The sequence below is a fragment of the Mastomys coucha genome, unplaced genomic scaffold (assembly GCF_008632895.1).
Source record: "Mastomys coucha isolate ucsf_1 unplaced genomic scaffold, UCSF_Mcou_1 pScaffold14, whole genome shotgun sequence".
Taxonomy (NCBI): domain Eukaryota; kingdom Metazoa; phylum Chordata; class Mammalia; order Rodentia; family Muridae; genus Mastomys; species Mastomys coucha.
In genome coordinates, this window is record NW_022196896.1 from 1,081,259 (window position 1) to 1,094,569 (window position 13,311).

Sequence of the window (13,311 nt, forward strand, 5' to 3'; positions counted from 1 at the left end):
TTCATTGTAGAAAACAGTGTATTTCAGAGTTGGGGATATAGCTCAGTGGTATAACTGTAGCTTAGTGTGTACAAAGCCCCAAAACATACAAGCATACACTTACACATATACACAAACTTATGCATACACACATACATATAAACACATTGACACACACACATACGTACATATGTGAATAAAGAAGAATAGCATGTCCCTTTAATGTCTAACTATATATTTGGACTCTGCTACTTATATTCAAATAAAAAATCATTAGGTAATGCTGAGAAAATATGTAACTTAATAATTGCAAATTGACCTGAATTTCTTTATATCTGTAAAATGAAGAGAAAAGAGTCTCATGCAATGTTGAAAGGAATACATGACAAACAGACACCAAACAAACAAAAATGTCCTATATATTTTATTACTCTCTTCTAGTAAGGACAATTTTTATTCATTGTTTTAAAGTAGAATATTAATGTTTACATATGGGAAATGACTCTTAACTTTCAAACTATCATTGGCAATTTAGGCATAGTTACCTACACAAATCTTAAACAACATCTTGCCAGGTAACACTCCTCAATGAGTGACCGAGGGCTAACCAGCCACTCATTGGTGCTGTGGTCATTGATAGGTATCCATGATGCAGTGCATAGCTCCTCGCCTATGTGTACATATACAAGACTAGTTGGAATCAGTGGGTCATAATAAATATAACATGAAAGGACACAGATTTGGGAGGGACATATGTTTGTGGGACCTTGAGTGGTTTTAAGGTGAGACTATGGGTGGAAATGATAGAGATACATTATATATTAAATATATAAATAAAATTATCAAATAGTAAAAAACAATGTTATTTATCAACAAGAGATTTTTCTTTCCCAAATTACTTAGAGGAAAATGAATCAGTTTTCCAAATGAAACATTTTGGGAAATCTATTACTGAACAAAATAGAACAGAAAGGCAATAGACTGTGTAATTAAAATTTTAATTTGTCAAAAAATAGTGTCTAAAGCATAATAGTAGCCATTAACAGGAACAGTGGGTTTTTTTTAGTATGCTTTATTAACCCAAACACCAGCAATATTTTCGATGGCTACACATACTTTGAATTTTGTTGTCTTCTGTTTAACACATTAATTCAGTGACTTAATTATTTTTTCCAATATCATGAATTTATTGTTAATGCTAAATTTTAAATTGCTCTTTAGCTGTTTGGTTAAAATGCTGTCTCACTGTATGAGGATAGGAACTCTGCCTTGTCTTGGTCATTCTGCTGTCTTGTTGCATGGAGGCAGCCATGGAATGGAAAGCAAACATGTATAATGTGAATCTCACCTTCTATTTTCATGGTCCGTGCTTACTAGCTACATAAGGGTGGCAATGCTATAGAAAGACACAGACAATCAGAAACATGAATTTTTAAAATTTGATTTTGTATTAAGATGGACTAGAAACATTAAGAAGCTAAGTTAAAGTTATTACTTTAATCAATTGTTCTATTTTTAATAATATTTTGATTATATACCTTGCCTTTACTTGAAGTTTTTAAAAAATTATACAATATGTTTTGATTATATTCTTTCTTCTCCCTGACTCTTCTCCTACCCAATTTCATGTTCCTCTTTCTTAAATAAATAAATAAATCCCAACAGCAAAACAAATAACATTTTAAAAACAATAACAGTAACAAACATACCACAAAACAAACAAGCAAACAAACAAACAAGTACAAGGAGTCTGTCTTGTGTTGGCAATCTGCTCGTGATCCTGGGACCTTCCCTAGAGTGTGGTTGATATGTCTAAGTTCACTCTGTAAAGGAAAACCAATTTTCTCTCTTCCAGGAGGCACCAAATACAAGGGGTTTCTTGGTTAAATGTGGGACCATGTACTCACTTCCCCTTTTCTTTGCTGGGATTTATTTTTTGTTTTGTTTTGTTTTGTTTTGTTTGTTTATTTTGTTTGTTTTTCTAAGACACCATTTCTCTGTATAGCCCTGGCTGTCCTGGAACTCTCTCTGTAGACCAGACTAGCCTTGAACTCATAAATCTGCCTGCCTCAGCCTCCCAAGTGCTGGGATTAAAGGTGTGTTCCACCACTGCCTGGCTGGGGGGTTGTTTTTAAAACTATAAAATATATAGAGTTAGTAAACAGGAAATGTAATTTTAATAGCTTTAGTGTTTTCAATATATGTTTTAAGTACTAACTGTCTTGTGCAATCTATTATTTTTCTTTTAAATGGATATTCTTATTACAATTTTCAATGTGAATATATATACAAGAGATGGTCTTTTATTACAATTACTATATAATTCTACTGTATTCTACAGTTTCTTTCCACTTGATTCTCTTATGCCTCACTACTATCAGGACTATCTGTGTATTGTTCATGTCCAGATGCCGGTCTAAGGCTGAACTCTTAATTCTAGGTTCTTATGACTTATTTCATATCCTGCGCACTTGGATTTTAGAGACAACAAACTGAACATGTTCATTATTATGTTCTTAGTTATTCTCTTTTCCCTTATCTTCTGCCATCCAGGTACTTAAAGAAGACTCTATGAAGTATCTCCAAATCCTTTCTGACCTATCCCTGTCCTTTCTATCTGTAAATCCTATTAGTTTTACCCTTCGAGTGGTCCAGATCCACTCACTGTCAAAGTGACCTCCTTAAAACTCTCTAGGTTATGTTATCCTAACTGAGGTACTACAGAGTTTATTTTATTTGGAATATAAGATCAATTGTTCTGAGACTCGTGTTGCTACTTTCCTTTTTTATTTATTTATATTTTTTAGGATGGGGAACCTGGGAAAGGAGATATTGTAAATAAGAAAACATCTAAAAAAAGAAAAAAAAAGAAAAAAAGAAAACATCTAATAAAAAATATTAAAATAAAAACAGGCTTCTTTCCAATTTATACCAACAGAAGATTATTGTTATTTATCAGGGCCAGTTTTTTCTACTTTATAAGTGTGTGTGTGTGTGTGTGTCTGTGTGTGTGTCTGTGTGTCTGTGTGAATATAGTTAGAATTCTTGATTCTGGCAGTTGCTTAATTCTGCTTTTCCTACATGTTCTGAAGAAGCCTTCAGATCAAAAGAAAGAGGTAAAACTGTTGTCCTTTGTAAAGACAGATTCAGTGTTTCATTAAAGCTGCTAAATCAAAGTACTGTCAATTATAATGACTTTAAACAACTTGATTTTATTCTCCCAGAATACTAGAGGAGAGATATCATATATATATGTATATATATATATATATATATATACATATATATATGAATATATATATATGTGTGTGTGTGTGTATAAAATGATTTTATTATTTATATGAACTAGAATATGTGAGAGAAAGCATATTTCTTTTCTTTGACTAATATTTCAATTAATTAGTAATTCAATTAATTAATAGTTATAATTAGTAATTTACTTAATATCATTACCTGCTTTTGCATCTATTTTCATGGAAAATAACAAATATTATGTATAAAAACTTTTGTGACTTGGGGTCCTTTGGGCAAATATCTTGGAGTGACAGACTTAAATCACATGTTAGATCAAGTAATAAATATTTTCATAGTGACTTTTATATGGCCTCCAAATTCTAAAATGTGTTACTTTTGCTTACATCTTCAGTAGCACTTTGAAAATTTGTTTTTTACAATAGCTGTCATTGTAAATAATTGAAAAAAATCATGATGTGGCTTTAATTTGCATTTTCCTGACTAATATCTATTTGTGTTTTTATGTTTTGAGAAGTATTTTTAAGCCCATATATTGGTTAGGTTGTTGGATTCTTTATTAATTTTATTAAGCTCATGTATACTTAGATATTAACTTTCTATCATATAGATGATGCACATTTATTTATAATCATGCAGGCTATTTCTAATGTCTACTTATTTTTATTATGAAGAAAATTTATAGTTTCAAGATTCTCATTTAACATTGATCCATATTCCTTAAGCAACTAGAGTCCTATCCACAATGTTGTGTGTCATCCTTGCTGGGGGCCATGCTAATCTTCTCTGTGTTGTCCTAATTTTGGTATATATATGTTGACATGAGGACTAGATTCAAAACAAACCTTTTCCTATACCCATGTCTTGATGTGTCTCTCCAGCTTCTCCTCATCTGATTCCATATCTCAAATCTTACTTTATGCTCTTTGATCCATTTGGAGTCTTTTTCCTTTTCGTTACAATGTAAAGGGCCTAGTTGCATTCTTCTAACTGTGATTTTTTGCAGTTATTGCACTATTTTCTCAAGTCTGTCTTTGCTTCAGATTATGGTTTTGACACTTTTGTCAAAAACTCCTATGACTGTAGCTATGTAAGTTTTCAATGTCCTTCTGTTCCATTGATCTAGTTATCTATCTTTATACCAGTTTAAATCCCCACAAAGTACTCTGGGTTGCTTTCTGAAAGTGTCAGTCATGATGTGGAGTGACTCCTATGCCTCTTCACAAGATCAGAGCCGCAGCTTGCAGTCCATCAACAATAGGACATGATCCTCTGTAGGCAATCACATGCACAGAGAAGGCTCTGTTATTCCTGCTCAGCTCTGAGTATTCATCTATGTACAGAAGAGCAAGTCTGTACCCCAGTGAGACATTTGTTCTACTTCCTATCTAAGCTTCACGTATTGCCTTCCAGGACTTTGTGAAGTAACAATCACTGAAACTCTGAAGAGTTACATTGGAATTCCATATCCATCAGTATCTTTGAATCTGTGATATTACTGAGTACATTTAAGAGATTCTTATAAACATCATGTGAAAATTAGCAGAATATTTTGTTTCCACAAATTAGACTGTATCATTTAATAGTTATCATAATCATCAGATGTTTCCATGGCAAATCCATTTATCTTTAATCAATTTATTTCTGTATACACAGAGCAATATACTATATGTTAAAGCATATATCATGATAACATTGAATTTAACCAAATTAGTGTTTTTGTAGATGTAACAAACTTTAAGTTGCACTAAAAGAAATAAGAGGTAATAATTTAAGGATTCAGCCAACAATGAAAGACAGTGGAGGATTTTTTGGCTTAGATGAGGTTCTCTTTGATGCAGAGAAAGCAATGGGCATTTTTATAGCACTTACTTTGGTTCTTCATTAAAATTGTAAAGGAAGGGAATAAAATGCAAGGAAACAAAATGGTGAAAATGAGGAAGAGTAGATATAGAAATTAAAGGTGTGCCTACTTGAACCCAAGAATGAAGGGGAATGAAGGTATAATTACTGTCTGAAGTATCCTTCAGAGCAAGAGTGAATGGAAGCTGTTGAACATTTGGACTGTAGATGATGGTGGAAGAAAAATATTTTGCTATGTTAAGTTTCAGAACAAAATGTTACTACCAGTAGCATATTATTTGCAAACTTAAGCTTACTGGTTAAATGTATACACAATGATAGGTTTAATTACTCTAGAGAAAAATTATGCTAAAATGTTTATCCTTTGAGCAGAATAATCATTCACAAATAGTTGAGTTGAAGTAACATGAACATTTAGGTAAAATATATTCCAATTCAGAGTTGTATGTGGTTATGTTTTATTGTCTTGGCTAAGCAGTGTGAGTAGCAAGAATTGAGTAGCAAATGAAGTTGATGATGTTTTGATTTGTGAACTTTCAACTGAGGTTATGTTTTATTTTAGCTTTATAAGAAGACGGATGTGGGGGAGGGACAATGTGAGAGGCAACTGGGAAGAGATGGAGAGCTGTTATGAGGATATAAAGTGAATAAATACCTAAATTAATAAGAAATAAACAAGAAACAAAAGCGTTTTCACTTTTTATCATCTGTTCATGAATGCTGTAAGTAGTATAGTATACCTTTTGGAATAATCCTCAGCTATTAAAAACGAGGATATCACAAATTTTGCAGGCAAATGGATGGAACTAGAAAATAAAATCCTGAATGAGGTAACCCAGACCAAAAAGGACACATAAAATATGTACTCACTGATAAGTGTATATTAGCCCAAAAGTTCAGAATACACATGATACGATTCACAGATCATATAAATCTTTACAAAAAGAAAGGCCCCAGTGGAGATGCTTCAATCCCACTTAGAAGGGAACAAAATAATCATGGGAGCCAGAGGGAAATATCTGTGTGGAAAAGGGGTAGTGAAGGGAAAAAGAGAGTCAGGATCAGGTATGAGGTAGAGAGTTAAGAGAAGCCCAGAAGGCCAAGAGAGTGAATAGAAATATGCAATAGTGTGTGGTGGGGAATGATGGGAGCCACTAGAAAATCCCCAGACACAAGGGATGTGGAAGGCTCCCAGGAGCCAATGGTGAGGACATCAGCTGTAATGCCCAGCAGCAGGACCTGTTGAGACCACCTCCAGTAGATAGACATGACCCCCAGTTGAGGGATGGGGCTGCCCACATCTCAAAAATTTTAACCAAGAATTGTTTCTGTCTAAAGGAAATATGGGGATGAAAAGTGGAGAAAAGATTTAAGTAAAGGGCATCCAGAGACTGCCCCACATTGGGATCCATCCCATGTGCAGACACCAAACCCTAACACTATTTCTGACACCAAAATTGGTTTGTAGACAGGAGTCTGGCATGGCTGTCCTCTGAGAGGCTCTGTCAGCATCTGACTGAGACAGATGCAGATCCTTATAACCAACCATTGGACTAAAGTCAGGGACCCCTATGCTTGAATTAAGGGAAGGATGGAAGTGGCTGAAGGACATTGTAACCACATAGGAAGAATAACTGTGTCAACTAACCTGAACCCTCAGAGCTCCCAGGGAATAAGCTACCTACCAAAGAGTACACATGTGCTGGTCTGTGGCCCCCCCTCTACATATGTTGCAAAGGAATTCCTTGTTTGGCCTCAGTGGGAGAAGACTGCTTTGTCCTGTAGAAGCTTGATGTCCATGAGAAGGGGTGCTAGATGGGTGAGATGGTCGTGAGGGAGTGGGGAGCACCCTCTTAGAGGCAAAGTGGAGGAAAAATGGGTTCATTTGAAATGTAAGTGAATAAAAATAATTAATAAAAATAGATTAAGGTATAGAAGTAACAAGCTATTAAAGAACCAATAAATGTAAATGAATGAAGTATAAAGTTATAATTAGATATCAAATGATAAAGAAATAGCTGAAAAACCAAGCTATTATTAGGTTGTAGAACAAGATGTGACTACCTATATCATGTTATTCACAAACTGAAGGCTGCTAGTTAAATGGATACATGCTGATGGGTTTAATTACCTGAGAGAAAAATTATGGTGAAATATTTGTAACATTATGTATATATGTAATATGGAGCACATATATACATATGTAATGTAATGTATATAGAAAATAATATAAATATAAATATTGAAATATTTTTGAGGTTTATTTTTATTTTTATTTTACTTGCAAAGTGTATGCCTGTGTGAGGGTATCAGATCATCTGCAACTGGAGTTACAGGCACTTATGAGCTGCCATGTGTGTGCTAGGAATTGAACCAGGATCCTCTGGAAAAGCAGCTAGTACTCTTAAATGCTGAGCTATCTCCCTTGACTAAAATATTAAAATATGTTCTGGTATATAATAAAATTGAAGGAACATGGTCATTGTTACTATATTAGGTAAGAAACAGTAATTAGTTCTTCACAGAATGCAATACAAGCTAGTCTCTGTATGAATTCTTTAGAGCTTATTGATGATGATCTACCCTGGAGTATATTTTATATTATACTCCAACACAAACTCATACACTCAGAAGGCTTTATAAAATAATGAATTATCACAATTACATGTTACTTATTCTATTTAAATTCTCTTAGTGGAATAAAACAAGAAGAGTTTCTTCTTTAATTTTTCACTTTCTGTGCTATCGAAAAAGTAAGGTTGGTTCCCATACAGCCTGGTGAATCAGGTTTTGTATTTAGTAGCAGAGGATCTTGTTTATATTTACCATTTTAGTGAAGCTTGCCACCAACACAAACACATTTGACTAACACGTATGACTAACACAGACAAACACATTTTGTGTTTAAAAAGTGATATGCTCACATATATACATGCATATATTTAGATAGATAGATACATACATACATACATACATATAATTATACTTGTGTAGTTGAACAAGGTAAGCATGACACTGAGTGAGAGCTCAGCTTCATATTACTGTTTCCATCGACTTTGATAGTTCACGTGCCACTTTCCCTTCTTTATCTTCAACTTAGGTCTCTATGGTTTATACAGAGAGACAAAGAGTAGTTATGGTGATATCACAAATACAAAGTATCATACAAGTGACCTGGTTTCTAGCCATAATAAATGTTTGTGATTTGTTTCAACACTTTTACTAGATGAACCTTTCAGTATTCTCCATATAAATCTTAGTCTAGATTTGCAACATTGGTAGATACAGTGCTCAAGTCTGGTCATTGACATAAGGACCTGAACTCATATCTCAGATCTGATGCTTACTAGATTTTTGGTTGTGAGAAAGCCAACGGGCTTCTAATCTTTATTGTATTCTTTTATAATGTATGACAATAAAATCTTCTCTAGAACCTACTTGAAAAGGCTGAGTGAATTAATACTTGTAAACAGTACAAAACAATAATAATAAATATGAGTAAAAGTATATAATAGGACATATGACAAATTATAATATTTTTCACTAGGAGGTCAAACTATTATTATATGCCTATTATGTATGTGTATATTGTGTACAATTAATTATATATGTATATATTATTTATTTTTGTGGGTGAGCCTGTCTCTCTGTGTATGTCAATATGTTTGTGTATTTGAGAGTGAAAGAATATCTGTAAAATAGTAAATTAGCAATCAAAATTTATCATAATAAAGATTGGGTCAGTAGGTTAATATTAGTTTGGTAAAACCAGAAACATTTGTATACACAAAGAATCAAATGAAAACACAACTTGTGTTCATAAGAAATTTTATTATAAAGTATTTATAATACCTGAAGTGCTATAGAGATTCAATTCCATCTCAATCAAATTCTACTGTCTCTTTTTCTTGGTAAAAAAAAAAAAATGCTAGTACTTAATTAGCATATAACAAAGAATATACCAATATGAAAAATACAAACACCAACAAAAGATACAAAGCTTGAGGCATCTCACTGCCAGATTTCAAGCTGCATGAAACAGAAAATTCTTGGAAAAAATACAAAAAGAATTTGATCTAGACAATTGTTTTTGTTTTGTTTTGTTTTGTTTTGTTTTGTTTTAATTTGGTCCTAACACAACAGGCAACAATAGCAAAAGAAGACAAATAGAATTGCATTAGAATATGGTGCTTCATGTAGAAGCTAAAAGCTGCATTAGAAAATTAACTGAAGAACAAAAAGACACCCCCCCACACACACACCAAACAAATGAGTAAACAAAAACACACAACTAATCAAGGAAAGGATACAGATTGACATTTCTCCAAAGAAGTCATAAGGATAGTCAACAAACATGTAAAAATGCTAAGCAACTTTCATTGGAAGGAAATAAAAATATAACCACAGCAAGACATCTTGACAGCATATCTGTTAGCAAAATACGGGAGAAAAAAATGTGTAGGTAAAGATATGAAGAAAGAGAATCTTGATCCCACTGCTAGTGATAATGTAAGAAATGACAGCCACTATAAAAATGTTTTGCAGATTCCTCAAATAAAAAATTAAATCATCATATAACACACTCCTCAGTATTTAGCCCAAAGACTTAAGCCAATTTGTCAAAGAATCTCTAAGCCAAAGTCTTCATTTTGATTCTATTCACAATCACCACATCTTGAAATCAAGTTAGGTGTCCATCAATATGATACATGGAGAAAATTCATATGTCTATGTGAAAAAATGGGACAATTGGCCTTTAAAAGAAAGAGCTATCATTTATGACAATGCAGGTAAAACTAAAGAATATCATGTTCAGTAAGTAAGGCATAGAAGTATGTGCCATCAGTTGTGTGTGGAGTATAAACAAATCAAATATCTAATCATGAAGAGAAAAATTTCTACAGAAGTGAGAAGTAAGGAGTAAAGTAGAGCTGTGGTGAAGGCTCCATGGTCTCAGGAGTAGTGCAGCTCTCAACATCTGCTGCCAAGTGATGGATATATTAAATGACTGTTTATTGTTCATTCCACATTGCTACGAAAGTACATGTTAAATATTCTTACAAAAATCATGTTGGGGTAATGAATAGACTAAGTGGGTCAATTTAATTATTAATTGTTCATAAACACATACACATATGTATCCCTTTGTATCTAATAAATATATAATTACAAATTTTCATGTTATATAATTACTAGAAGAAAACAATTTATTGGACAGCCTCTTATGGTTAGAAAGCTCTCATTTTCATTTTGGTTTCACAAATGCTTATGAAATTTTAGTTCATTTCTTCTATTTAAGGGTTCAAAAATTATCATTCCTTTCTTTTTCCATCCTAGAAAGATCCAAATGACACAATAGTAATTTGTAGCTTTTCAAACTCTCTATGGTCCAATTAAATGTCTGTACTTACTGATTCTAGTCATTGTTATTTTGTATTATAATTGAAAGCTTTTCATGAAATTATAAAAGAGGAATGTGAACGAAGGCTACAGAATTAAATATCAAAATTATTACTAGAAGAGACACTTGAGTTAGTCTCTTACAGAACACAGAACATAGGACCCTCAGATATTTGAAGAGAAGTTTGTGTCACTGTGGGAAGTATTTCTATGTTCCTTTGCTTGAGCACCCTAAAACTTTAAGAAAACTTCAAAAGTCCTCAATGCAGCCTCCACAAACTTAACACTGTGGCTGAGCCAGGGGGTAGGTTAAGGATTGTGGATGTATTAGAACACTCAGATATTAAGCAGTATAAGATTGCTGTAGTCACTGTAGATATTTCTTGGGAATATGAAATGATAGAAATTACAATGTGTGTTGCTTCCTTGAAAGTTTTGCTAAAGGAAAATTTGTTTTTGCTAATGAAGTCTCTGATACTGTACAAAGAGAGAGTGAACATCTCTAAGGCAGAGAATTGAGTGCTTTCTATAGCCTCTAATAGAAGGAATAATTGACCTAAAGAATGATGCATTAATATAGGCTACCTCGTTGTTTATAACAATCATTGAGGAGTTACCGCCTCACTTATAGAGAAGTTCATTTATTAGAATGGATAAGAACAAAGCCCTGATGCAATACACACATATAACTCACAGCCTCTGAATAAATGGGGTTCATAGGAAACCATGCTCAGATTTCTGCTGTTTTATTATTATAATGTAGAATACTTAATACAGATTTAGAGAATATGTTAGTGTGATCAAGTTATTAAATTTTGTACAGCTATTTATATAATACATTATCTTTACCTTTCTAGTTCCAACTCTTTAACACTTGATTTTTATTTCTATAGTACTGCACGGTCCTTCTTATGTGACACTCACTTGATGCTAGTTTTATGACATAATAACACTTGTCCAACCTTCAAAATCAAGTTTTTAGTTTTCCTGAGGTAAAACAAAGAAGCTTGTCTAATTAGTAAATTTTCATATGATTTTATATAATATTCAAACTAGGAATAATTTCATGTCAAATATCACATCATAGGTATCTTAGGTTTTATGCTCTCTATAAACTGTTAAATATTCTTCCTAATTTTTATGACTATTTAAAACATTTTAGTTCATTAATAAAAGTATATTTGTTTTCATATAATATATTCTGATTACAGTTTTCCCTCTTGCAAGTCCTCTCAACTCTACCCCATGTTCCCTCCTATCCACATCCACACTTAGAAAGCAAACATGCCTCTAAAAAATAACAATAAAATGAGATAAAAATAAACAAATTGGTATAGAAAAATAAACAAAAAAAGAAAAAACAGCCAATGAAAAAGCACACACACAAAAATCACATACTGACACAGAGACATACATTTAAATGTGCAAGAACCCCCAAAACCAACATAAAATGTATGCCATAAAGTATATTCATATAGTATCCGAAGATATAAATAAGTCAGACAGACAGATGCTCTGACAAAAATCAAGACAAAACCTACACAGATGCTATTGAGTTCAATTTTGTGCTGGCCATCAAATGCTGGGCATGGAGTCTGTTCTTTACTGTGATTTATAGAAGTAGTGATACTTCACTGGAAAAAATTTTCTTTGAAAGTGGTTATCAGTTGGAGATAACTTCTGGTTTGTGGGTAGGAGCATGTGTCTACTTCTGTCCATGCTTGTACCCCATCTGGTATAGACTCATGCCAGCCTTATGCATGCTGCAACAGTCTCTGAGTTCATATATGTACCAGTCCTGAGCAGTTTGCAGCTTGTTTCCTAGGTATCTTCTACCTTCTCTGGCTCTGAGGAGAGGGTTTTGTTGGAGACATTCCATTTAGGGCTAAATATCCCAATGTTATTCACTCTCTGAATATTACATGGCTGTGAGTTCCCTTGGAAAGCGGGATGAAGCTTCTCTGATTATGGCTGAGGAAGATACTGCTATATGAATATAGCAGAATATTGATATGAGTCATTTTATGTCTCTTTTAGCACCATAGTGGGGATTGGTCTTCCTCTGTGTCTGTGGCCTATCTACTTGTCCTCCCCAGAGTTGTAAGTCAGAAGTTCCTTCCCATAGAAAGGGCCTCAAATCCACTCAGATGGTTGGTTACTCTCACAAGCTTTGTGCCACTCTTGCACCAGTGCATCCTGTAGGAGGGTCCTCATTGTATTGCAAAGGGGATAAAGATCAATTGGTAGTTGCCTTGTTGTTTAGGTAGTGTGCAGAGTAATTCCCCATACCATTTTGTCTAATTTGTAGTGGAAATGTCTCTAAGTAGGCATCAACTCAAATTCTTCATGTTCCATAAGTTGTCTAGGTGCTATTTTGAGCAGGGAGACATTATTTTAAGATTGTGGAGAACAACCAGGAACCTTGACAATAGTGTCTTGGGTTGCTTGTAGGCCAAGAACTTTGACCTATTTATTCGAGAATTCAATTAGATGTAATCTATTCCCTGTATTAGAAGCTTCAATTGATTATAATAGATCTCCATTTCAGCCTTTCTCTCAATGTTATTTGGTCATTTCACTTAGATTGCCTTCATAACAGCAATCATTTCAAAAATCTTCTGCTGTATTAGGTTTCCATATGACAACTCAAATGACACTTCCTTTTAGCTCTCCCTCCTCTTAGTCCTCTTTCACCCTTCTCTTCTTGATTTGGTCCTTCCATTACTACTCATCTATCAGTGTCTATTCTATTTTTTCCTAGGTTTATCCATTCATCTTCTTTAGTCCCTCTATCTATATACCTGACCTCTGTGGTTA

At 33.5% G+C, this 13,311-nt stretch overlaps 1 protein-coding gene and 1 pseudogene across 8 annotated transcripts in view; one reads left to right on the forward strand and one right to left on the reverse strand.

The window, feature by feature from the left end:
• Positions 1 to 13,311, forward strand: part of Lingo2 (leucine rich repeat and Ig domain containing 2) — a 1,215,328-nt gene that overhangs the window by 182,248 nt on the left and 1,019,769 nt on the right. The gene's annotated exons all lie outside the window — the stretch shown is intronic.
• On the reverse strand, positions 3,956 to 4,056 carry LOC116089554 (annotated as a pseudogene).